The sequence below is a fragment of the Phoca vitulina genome, unplaced genomic scaffold (genome assembly GCF_004348235.1).
Source record: "Phoca vitulina isolate PV1807 unplaced genomic scaffold, GSC_HSeal_1.0 scaffold40, whole genome shotgun sequence".
Lineage (NCBI taxonomy): Eukaryota > Metazoa > Chordata > Mammalia > Carnivora > Phocidae > Phoca > Phoca vitulina.
The window spans coordinates 4,417,236-4,427,086 of NW_022589743.1; the positions used below are offsets into that span (position 1 = coordinate 4,417,236).

A 9,851-nucleotide genomic window follows, 5' to 3' on the forward strand; every position below is an offset into this window, starting at 1 on the left:
ATTTAGATTGTGTATGTTTCATCTCTTCAATTTGTCAGTCTTAGGGTTGTTTCCTTGAAGTAATGTGCCTCTTAAAATTTATCTCTGTTTTTAATTTTTAGCAAGTTAGCTACAAATGTACCTGAGTATGGTTTCTTTGTAATTACCTTATTTAGTTTGATTCTTATGTCAAGTATAGAGTATTTTTGGCTAGTATATTTTGGCCAGTAATAGTATTTCTACCCCATTATCTCTCTCTTCTCCTTTTTGGGTACTCCAGAAACATATGTTAGAACTTTTATTGTGTTGCATGTAACATTAGTGTTATTTTCTGTGTTCTCCGTCTTTTTTATTTTCTGTCTGTGCTTCAATCTAGGTATTTCCCACTGAACTCTCTTCCAGCTCACCAATTCTCTCTTTTGCTCCATCTACAATGCCTTTAGATCTGTGTAATAAATTCTTAATTTTAGTTATTGTATTTTTTCCATTCTAGAATTCCATTTGATTCTTTATTGTTCATTAATCCCATTTCTTTTATGAAACCCTACAGCTTTTTATCCATTTTGTTACACAGTATAATCTTATTTTAAAAATGTGTCTTATGAAAATAGCCAAATTTGAGCATCAGAAGACCTTCCAGTCTACCTAATACATGATCTCTGGAGTTCTGAGAAGCAAATATATAAAGTAATTTAAAACAATAAGGCTTATGTCTGTGGGGGTGTGTGTGTTTGTAAAGATGACAGTGGAAAACTGAGGACTTGCTGATGGTTGAATGAGAATTGGGGATGGAATGTGTGTCTATAAAAGGCTAATCAGTTCTGAGCAATGATGAAAAGGATTTACTACTGACCTTTATAACTGTGAAGGTTTCTACATTTGATCTGAGCTCAGAATTGAAAAACAACAACAACAACAACAAACAAATTATCTGATAACTCCAACATCTGGATCTCCTGTGAGATTGTATTTTCTATGATCTGTTTTTCTCTTAGATTTCAGGCATTAGTCCAGTTTCTTCACATACATGATAATTAATTTTATTTAATTTGAAGCAATCTCAAACTTATAGAATGGTCCCTAATATAGTACAAAAAACTATGTCCCTGACTCATCTGGGAGTAAGTTGCCACCATCTCCCAAACACTTCAGTGTGTGATTCCTATGAAGAAGGACATTCTCCTGGATAACCACAATGCCATCATCAAAGTCAGGAAATTAACACTGGAACATTACTACCATCCAACCCACACCTCCCATTCACGTTTCACCAGTGATCCCAATAATGTCCTTGTAGCAAAAGGATCCGGGACAGAATCACATGTTACACGTGGTTCTCAGATATCTCTAGTTTCCTTCAATATGGAATGCTGTTTCAGTCCCTCCTTAACTTCGATGACACTCTTGTAGATTATAGGTCCCCGTTGTTTTGTAGACCGTCTCTTAACTTGGACTTGTCCAATGTTTCCTCACAATTAAATTCAGCTTGAGCATTTCATGTAGGAATGTCGCAGAAATGATACTACGTCTCTCTCCCATTGCACCCTATTGGGTAGTGCATGATTGTCATTTGTCCCATTACTGTGATGTTCACTTTGACTACTTGATTAAGTTGGTGTCTGCCAGCCTTCTCCACTGTAAAGTTACCCTTTTCCCTTTACAATTGATAAATATTTTGTAGGAAAGTACTTTGAGAGAGAATGTGTAAATATCTCATTCCTCAACAGACTTCCCATGTATTCATTTATTTATGTCAGTATGGAGTCATGGATTCCCATTTTATTCAATAAGTTAGAATCTATTCATATCGTTAATTATTTTGGTGCTCAAAAGAACCATATCCAGCCAATGAAAGTCCTTTCCAGCTGGCTTCTATACTCTTTTGACATGTCTCCATCATTCTTTGAGTACTTATTTTTAGAAGAGCTTTATTGAGTATAATTCACATACCATACAATTCACCCATTTAAAGTGTACAATTCAGTGGTTTTTAGTACATTCGCAGATGTGTGCTGCCATCACCACCGTCAATTTTAGAACAGTTTCATTGTCTCAAAAGTAAACCTTGTAACCTTTAGCCACCTTCCTCGTATCCTCCTGTCCCCACTTCAGCCCTAGGCAACCACTAATCTACTTTCTGTCTCTATACAGCTCCCTATTCTGGACTTTCCTGTGAATGGAATCATATAATATTTGGTGTTTTGTGACTGGCTTTTTTTCACTTAGCATAATGTTTTCAAGGCTCACCCAAGGTGTAGCATGTATAATTATTCTATTCTTCTTTATGGCTGAATAATACTCCATTGTATGGATTTACCATGTTTTGTTTGTTTTCATCAGTTGATGGGCATCTGAGCTGTTTCCACCTTTTGACTGTTATGAACAGCGTTGCTGTAAACATTCCTGCACAAGTCTTTGTGTGGACATGTGGTTTTATTTCTCTTGGATATGCTTAGAAATGGAATTGCTGGGTCATATGGTAACTCTATTTAATCATTTCTGAGTACTTCTTTATTTTCTGGCACAAGATGATTCAGTCTGTCTTGTACTTTCCTTGCCCCAGCCCTGTAATCAGCCATTTCCTGAAAGGAGTCCTGGTTTCTTCTGGTGGACAGTGGTATTTAGAAATCAAGACTTGAGCACAGCATAATGTATAGAGTTGTTGAATCACTGTGTTGTACACCTGAAACTAATGTTAACGTTGTGTGTCAACTATACTTCAGTTAAAAAAGAGGAAAGAAATTAAGACTCAGGTGCTAGCTATGCTCATTATTATTAAGATGTCACTGCTCCCAAGCCCTCTCAGTGGGTGAAGAAGCTAGGAAATATATGCATGTATATACATAAATATACATGCATTGACACACACAACATAAACACCTATATACACACTTACATCATTCTACATTACATCGTAGGGTTCATTCTAGTTTTCTGCCTTCCTATATTTCTAACATCCTTTGCCAACGTTGAGAAACATGGTTCATTCCCTCAATAGATTTCCTTATTGGATTGGTCCCACTATGGGTAACCAATGGCCCATTGCCCCTGCTCCTTATGTGGACCCCTCCTGAGCCTTCCTGGGCTCCAACACGCTGCCCCAGGCCACCACCACCACCCTCTCCCCCACATGGACGTGCTCTTCACCTCAACAAGCTCTGACATCCCACACCCTTTGGATGCCCTGCCCCCCCCCCCTTTTCAGGGATGCCCTTCTCATCCCCTGTGGACTCCCCTTCTCAGTGCTTGGCCACTACCTTGGTCAAATGCCCCTTCAGGGTCCAACCAATCTCCCTCACAGAGCTGGCCCCCACGTGGATATCTTCCTTATCTTGTTTGGGCTTTAACATCTCACTCCAGGTTGCCTTCCTCCTTGGATGCCTTCCTTTTTCTGCTTGAGCTCTGACATCTGGGTGAGGCTATCTGCTTGCATGATTGAGCTTTGACTCTCTTCTTTTTTTCTCTCTCTCTCTTTCTCTCTCTCTCCCCTGCCTCACTGCTGGTCCTGCTCTGGCTGTCCCCCCAAGCAGAGAAGCCCTCCTTACTTCACTTGAGCTCCAAAACCATTGTTGGACCACTGCATTCCCCATCCCCACTCCCACGCCCAGGGACATCTACCTTGCTTGGCCTATCTAAAGTCTTCTGGATGGAATTGTTCTTGAAGGGAAGGGAACTGAAGGGAAGAGGAAAAGAAAGAGGAGGGCAAGGAGAAGGAGGAGGAGGAAGACAGTGGCCTGGTAGTCTTTTATCGAAAGGTGGATGTTGTGTGTGACAGGCTGTAGGGGCTCCAGTGGATGTCATCTTCTTCCACAGAGAACCTCATTTCCTTCTGCAGACAGAGTCCCTTCCAGGTTCCCAAAGGTAAGCAAGATTGGAGCAGGTTGAGGAGTGAGCTCACTGGCCACTGACACAGCCCTTATAAGAAGTGTGCTGGCAAAGGAGGAGAGGGCCAGGAAGGTGATGTGAGGGTTCAGGAGCGCAGGGTGGTGAGAGACACTAGCCTGTGTCTGTGGGCAGATGGGAAGGAAGCCCGTCCAGTGGGAGATGTGGGCAGCACCCGGAGAACCAGGGAGGGGAGTGGGGGCAGGAGTGCGGGGCCCTGAGCCCCAGGGAGGCGGGCTTTGGCCAGGAGAGGGGACCACCTCATAGGGTGAGGAGAGGAAAGGCTCAGGCCTCCCAGGTGTCCAGGACTTTGGCTGGGACCCTGCCTGCATCTCTGTGCATCTCTGTGGGGCTGCTATTTCCTGGAGTGGCTGAGGTAAGCTCCCTGCAGAGAAGGGTAGCCCAGGGTGGGGGAAGGAGGGAGAGGGAAGGGGATGCAGTGGGGGGAGAGTGACTCAGTGAGGGGGGTGTCAGGGAGGGAGGGGAGCTTGGGGGCAGGAGGGAGCTCAATGAGGGGAAGAGCCTGGGGGACGTTATTAATTGGAAAGGGGGCTTGGAAGTCCCATCTCTTTGTCTAGACAGGGAGCACCTGAGAGCAGTAACTGTCCCTTCCCCTCTGATACTTGTCCCAATGTACAGCCTCAGAGTGGGAAGTGAAGAGGTGGCCTCTTTTCTCATTCTTTTCCAGGGTGGGGAGGGGGGGCAGCGAGAGTGTGAGCCCAACTTTCTGCCTCATGGTGGGTGTGGGGAAGTGAGGGTCCCTCCCCACCTCTCTCCTCCCCTCCTTAGTTAGGCCTTTGGCCCCAGGATCCTGGAGCAGCCCAGTGTCCTGGGTGGGGAGATAAGAGTGGCAGTAGGGAAGGGGCTGGGGGCTTTCTCTCTGCCTCCCTCCATCCCCCACGGGTCAGGCAGGGGGACCAGGCTGGATTTGTTTCCCATTTGCTCTTGGCTCTTCTGGTGGAAAAATCGAAGCACTCCCCTTGGTACAGCTGAGGCGGAGAGGAGAAGGCTAGAGCGTGGCTGGGACATTGGGGGCAGGCGGGGCCTGGCTGGGAGACACTGCCCCCCCTTCTCAGCCCCCTTGTTCTACGTGGCTCTCCAGGCCCAGGCTTCAGTCCTACAAGGCTGAGGTGGAGGGGGTGGGGCCTGGGAAGAGGCCAGCCCTGGCTTGGGTTCGGCCTCAGGCCCATAGTACCCTCTCCCCAGGCTTATCACCAAAACAGCCTCCAAAGGGTGACTTAAAGTCCCCTTGGGGTCCTAGAAGGAACCACTGGGCAGCTGCAGCAAGAGGGTGCCTGGTCAGGATAGTCCAGGGCTTTTTCCTAAGGGGGAGGCAAGCTGTGTGCTCAGAGGGTCCCCCAGGCAGCCCCTGGGCACGTCTGGACACCTGGAGACTTGGGAGCCTTTCTGTCCATGAGCCATGTCACCTTCACGACCACGCCAAGCAGCATTAGTCATCCCCATTTTATAGGGGAGGAAACGGAGGCTCTAGGAAGTCAAGGTTTGCAGGGCCTCGAAGTGGCAGAGTCAGGATTTGCGTCTGGCTCATTGGATGGTGTTCTTTCCCCAGCACGGGAAACCCTGGAAAGCCTTCCTCCCCGGGGCCCAGAGCCCCCTGAACAGCTCTTGGTGGGCTGCCCCATCGGGGAAAGAACCTGCGGGAAGCCACGAGGTGCTTTGGGCTGGGCCCCAGCCTCTACACAGCCTCGCAGTCTCTCCCACTGACCCCAGCGCCTTATCTGGCAGAGAGGAGCCCGGGGAGATCTCCCACCCTCCTCTTGTGGAGCTAGCGCCACCCCCACTCCCCACTCCATTTTTCCAGCCACCCCTGTCCCTCACCCAGGCCCCCTCTCCAGCCTGATGGAAAGGGGACAGAGAGGAGCCCAACCACTTTCCCTCTGGAATCTGCTGCCTCGGCTTTCGGCTTTCGGATGGAGAAACCATCTGGAGTGTATTACGGGTGGTAGAGAAAGCCGAGAGCAGGAAAATGTGAGTTGGCCCCCGAGGCTCCCGTCTACAGGAAGAAGGGGCTCAGTGCTCTTCAGAGGATGGGCCAGCAGCTTCCCCACTTCCCCAGTCCCTGGAGGGGGCAGATAAGATGGGCCCGGGAGAGGATGGCCTGCGGAAGACAGTGCCCGGGCCTCTGGACACCAACCTGCTTATCTTACCTACCCTCCCATTTCACAGATGAAACTGAGGTCCAGAGAGGGATAGTAACTTCCCCAGGATCACACAGCAAGTCATGAGGAACAAGATGGCGGGGAGAGCCCTTCCATATCTATTTACATGTCAACAGATTGGACATCCCCAGAGTTGGGGTGGGGGGCAAAAGTTGGAACAAGGAGGGGGACAGCCTAGAGGCTGGAGGATTTTTCTCTCCCTCAGTTGCAAATGAGTGAAGTGAAGGGGCAAAGGCCAATGAAAACAGGAAGGAATATCCTTCACTCTTTCAGGGTCTCCACTCCTTGCCTCTCAGTCCCACTCCTGCCCCACTTGCTGCCCTCCCCTGTGCCTCGTGGGTCCTGGGGGTGAGGGTCCTCCAGGCTCTTCCTCGGGGCCCCAGGAGCCCCTCCCCTGCGCGGGCCCCAGCTCCAGACGTGGCAGGGCCCGCAGGAGTGCGGTTTCTCAGCTCCCCCCAAGTGCTGCGCTGGCGGCTCCCGAAATAAAAATCAAATGTGGGCTTGGCAGAGGGAGCGGGGCGGGAGAGCCGGCAGCGAGTGGCGGCAAAGCTGGGCTTCATTCTTTCCATTGTAACTTCACCTCCTAACCTCTGGCATTTTAATTATTCTCCTACCCGCTCTCTTCTGCCGGGGCCAGAGGGTGAGCTCACCCTTTCCTCCAGCCGGCGAGGGGGCGGCCGCTGCCTGGACCCCCAGCCCCCAGCCTGCTCCCTGGAAGCTGGGGTGGGGGGCAGGCCAGGGGCACGGGCTTACATGCGCCCTTCTGCCTCTGCCGGTCCCTGAGGGGGCCTCGAGAGGGCCAGCCTGGCACCCAAGTTTCCATGTGTGAATCACCGGGTCTTCACACCCACTGCCCCACTGAACGGTGGCCATGGTCTTCAGCCAACGCGTGACCGGCCCACCGCCCATTGTGTGAGCGCTGCAGACATGCTCAGTGCATGCAGAGCAGGGCTTAGGACCTGGGCCACAGCTCCTGGTCTGCACTCTTGCTAAACCCACGAAGAGGGCAAGAACAGCTCAGGCCTGATCATTTGCCTCATCTCCCCAGAGTGTCCATTTCCCCCCCCAATGGTAAGTGATTTAAAGCATTATTTTCATATTAAAACATACAAGGACATAGCATGGGGTAGGGAGTAAAATGGCCTCTGAATTTTTTTACAAGTTCTCAGAAAAGATCTCCACTTGGGACTGTCCACGACGCCAGGGAGCAGCATCTCCCCCCACCCCCACCCCCCGGACCTGGCCTCAAAGTAGGAGGAGACGGCATATCTGTGTGTGGCCAGTTTGTTCGGACCCCAGGCTGAAGATGCTGCTGGGTGAGGTGGGCAGCCTCGGCCCATCCTGGGCGGCAGAGGCCCAGAGCGGGAGCCCTCTGCTGAGTCTCATGTTTCCCAAGGAGGTCCGTTTCCACAGAACAAGCAGCACAGTCCCAGGGCAGCCTCCCCTTGGACCCCAGGGCCAGCACCCCAACCAAGGCCTCCTGCTCATCGCCAGGTCCTGGGAGCTCCCCCACCCCACTGCCTCACGGCCCCGCTCTGGGAGGAAGCCCTCTGCCTTCGTCCTTCTTGCCCTGTCAGCCTCCCCTGAATGAATGTCCCACCGACAAGCAATTCCTGGGTCTCCACGAGCCTGTGCCCGGCCTTGTCATGGGCAGTGATGGTCTCTGCCCCAGGAGAGCTTCCGGAAGCAAGGAGTGCAGTGCAGTGCCATGCGCTCAATGCTGTGTGTTGGGGGCGGGGGAGCTCCACGCTGCGGCGGCCCCTGGGAGAGTAGTCCTGACCTGAGCTCGGGGAGCAGAGCATCAGGAAAGACTTCCCAGATTGGAGCCCTGAGGGGGAGCGTGGCTGGCCTCGGAAGCAGCCCCTGCAAGGGCCCAGCATGAGAGAGACCCCAGTACAGAAGCTGCAGGTGTAGAGGCTGCAGGGGGAGGGCGGGGAGGTGGGGAGCAGGGGAGGAGGGAGATGCAGGAGTGCTTAGGGTGGTGGGGGGTCAGATGACATGATCAAATGTGCATTCCAGGAAGATTTCAGGAGGACTGGCTGGAAAGTGATCAGAATGGAGGAGGGACGGCCCCTAGGAGGCTGCCACCAGAGGGCCAGGTGGGAGATGACAGCAGCCAGGCCCAGGCCAGTGGCGGCAAGGTGGAAAGAGGAAGCCAGGTTGATTTAGGAGGCAGAAGTCACAGGACTCGGTGACAGATGGGCAGAGGGATAAGGGCTGGCTCCTGGCTTTCTGGTTTGAACATCTGGCCGGGAGGTTTTCTGCCCAACGCGGGGACTTGGATACACCTGTGCAGCATCCAAGTGGGGCTGCTCACCAGGCAGGCTGGAGATGTGAAGGGCCCCTGGACAGAGTGCAGAGAGGAGGCCAGGCCCAAGCCCAAGGGAAGACAGAGAAGACAGAGTCTGCTGAGGAGCTGGAGAAGGAGTAGCTAGAGAGGGAGGCGGGAAACCAGGAGAGGAGGGGGCCCCCAAAGCCCCGAAAGGAGGAGGTCTTCTTAAAGGCCAACAATGTCGATGGCCACAGAGCAGGCTGAAGCCCAAGAAGGGACACGTGGTCTAGGGACCAAGAAGCCTTTGCCTTTTTCAGAGCCTTGGTCATGCCTTCTCCCTGACCCCAGCCTCCCCAACTCTCTGTTTCCAGATCCCCCATCCTCTCCATCCCCCAGCCTACCCCACCCTTCATTGCCCCTCACTCTTCCCCAGGTGCCCTCTTCCACCTCACTCCTTCTCTCTGACCCAAGGCTCCACATCTTTCTAAGAGGAACGCCATGCCCCCCCTTCCCCACTTGGGTCCTGGCTGCCATCCCTGTTTCCTGAAATCACCCACTACCACCACCAACAATAACAACAGTATACACCATCACGTACACCTCTCACCAGAGAATCACCCAGATCCAGAAGCTGGGCCCGAGAGGAGCACACACCCCACCTCCGGCCTCCTGGGTGGCTCACAGTCTCCAAGATTAAACCCTGGTGGGCTGCCAGGCTCCAGGACAGCTCCAGGTCAGCCTGGCCCCCAGGGGCTTCTGGCCTAAAGGAGAGAGAAGCGATAACCCCAGCGGGCCCATGCAGATTGAGAGGAGAGGCCCAGAGAACAAGCTATGGGGGTTTGGATCCAGCGGAGGGACCCTAGCAGACTTCACAGAAAAGGTGACTGACTCTGCCCGAGGCCTGAAAGGACTAGCAGGATTTGGTCAAGTGGCCATGGCAGCAAAAGGAACCACAGGAGGAGGGGAGGCTGAGAAAGGGTGCGCACGTGGAAAGGGGCCCACGTTTGCATGGCAGCCCGTAGCTCAGGGTGGCTGCTGGCCCCAAAGAGGGGACAGGAGGCTGTGAGCTGAAGGGGCCAGAGCACGGGGGTGTGGGGTACCAAGGGAGACCTCCGACCGTGTCCACCGCTGCATCTTGACCTGGGGCTCTCCAACCTGGCGCTGTTTCCCTCCTCATCCATCCATCCATCCATCCATCCATCCATTCATTCATTCATTCGGGAAGTAGTTATTGTGCTCCTACTCAGTGCCAGGCAAGTGCTGAAGACACTGCAGGGCCAGAATAAAGTCCCTGCAGTCCCAGAGTTTAAGTTCCAGGACGAGACACAGACTCTAAAGCCATAAACAAGTACAGACTAAAAATGAAGATCATGATAGGGGTTGCAAAGACAATAATGACCGGCCACTGGGAGTTGAGCCTGTGACCCAGGGCTCCGTGCGGGCAGAGCTTGTGACTCCTCCATCACACCGGGAGCCCCGCACCCCTGAGGAAGGACAGAGAAGGGAGCATCCGGGAGCAGGAGCTGAGCCACCAGGAC

At 52.3% G+C, this 9,851-nt stretch overlaps 2 non-coding genes across 2 annotated transcripts; both read left to right on the plus strand.

The window, feature by feature from the left end:
* The first annotated feature begins 572 nt into the window (after nucleotides 1-572).
* On the plus strand, nucleotides 573-652 carry LOC116647788. The gene has a single exon (XR_004302391.1). It is a non-coding gene; the product is annotated as a small nucleolar RNA U2-19 (small nucleolar RNA).
* A 150-nt stretch (nucleotides 653-802) lies between these two features.
* On the plus strand, nucleotides 803-872 carry LOC116647785. The gene has a single exon (XR_004302388.1). It is a non-coding gene; the product is annotated as a small nucleolar RNA U2-30 (small nucleolar RNA).
* Nucleotides 873-9,851: the final 8,979 nt, after the last annotated feature.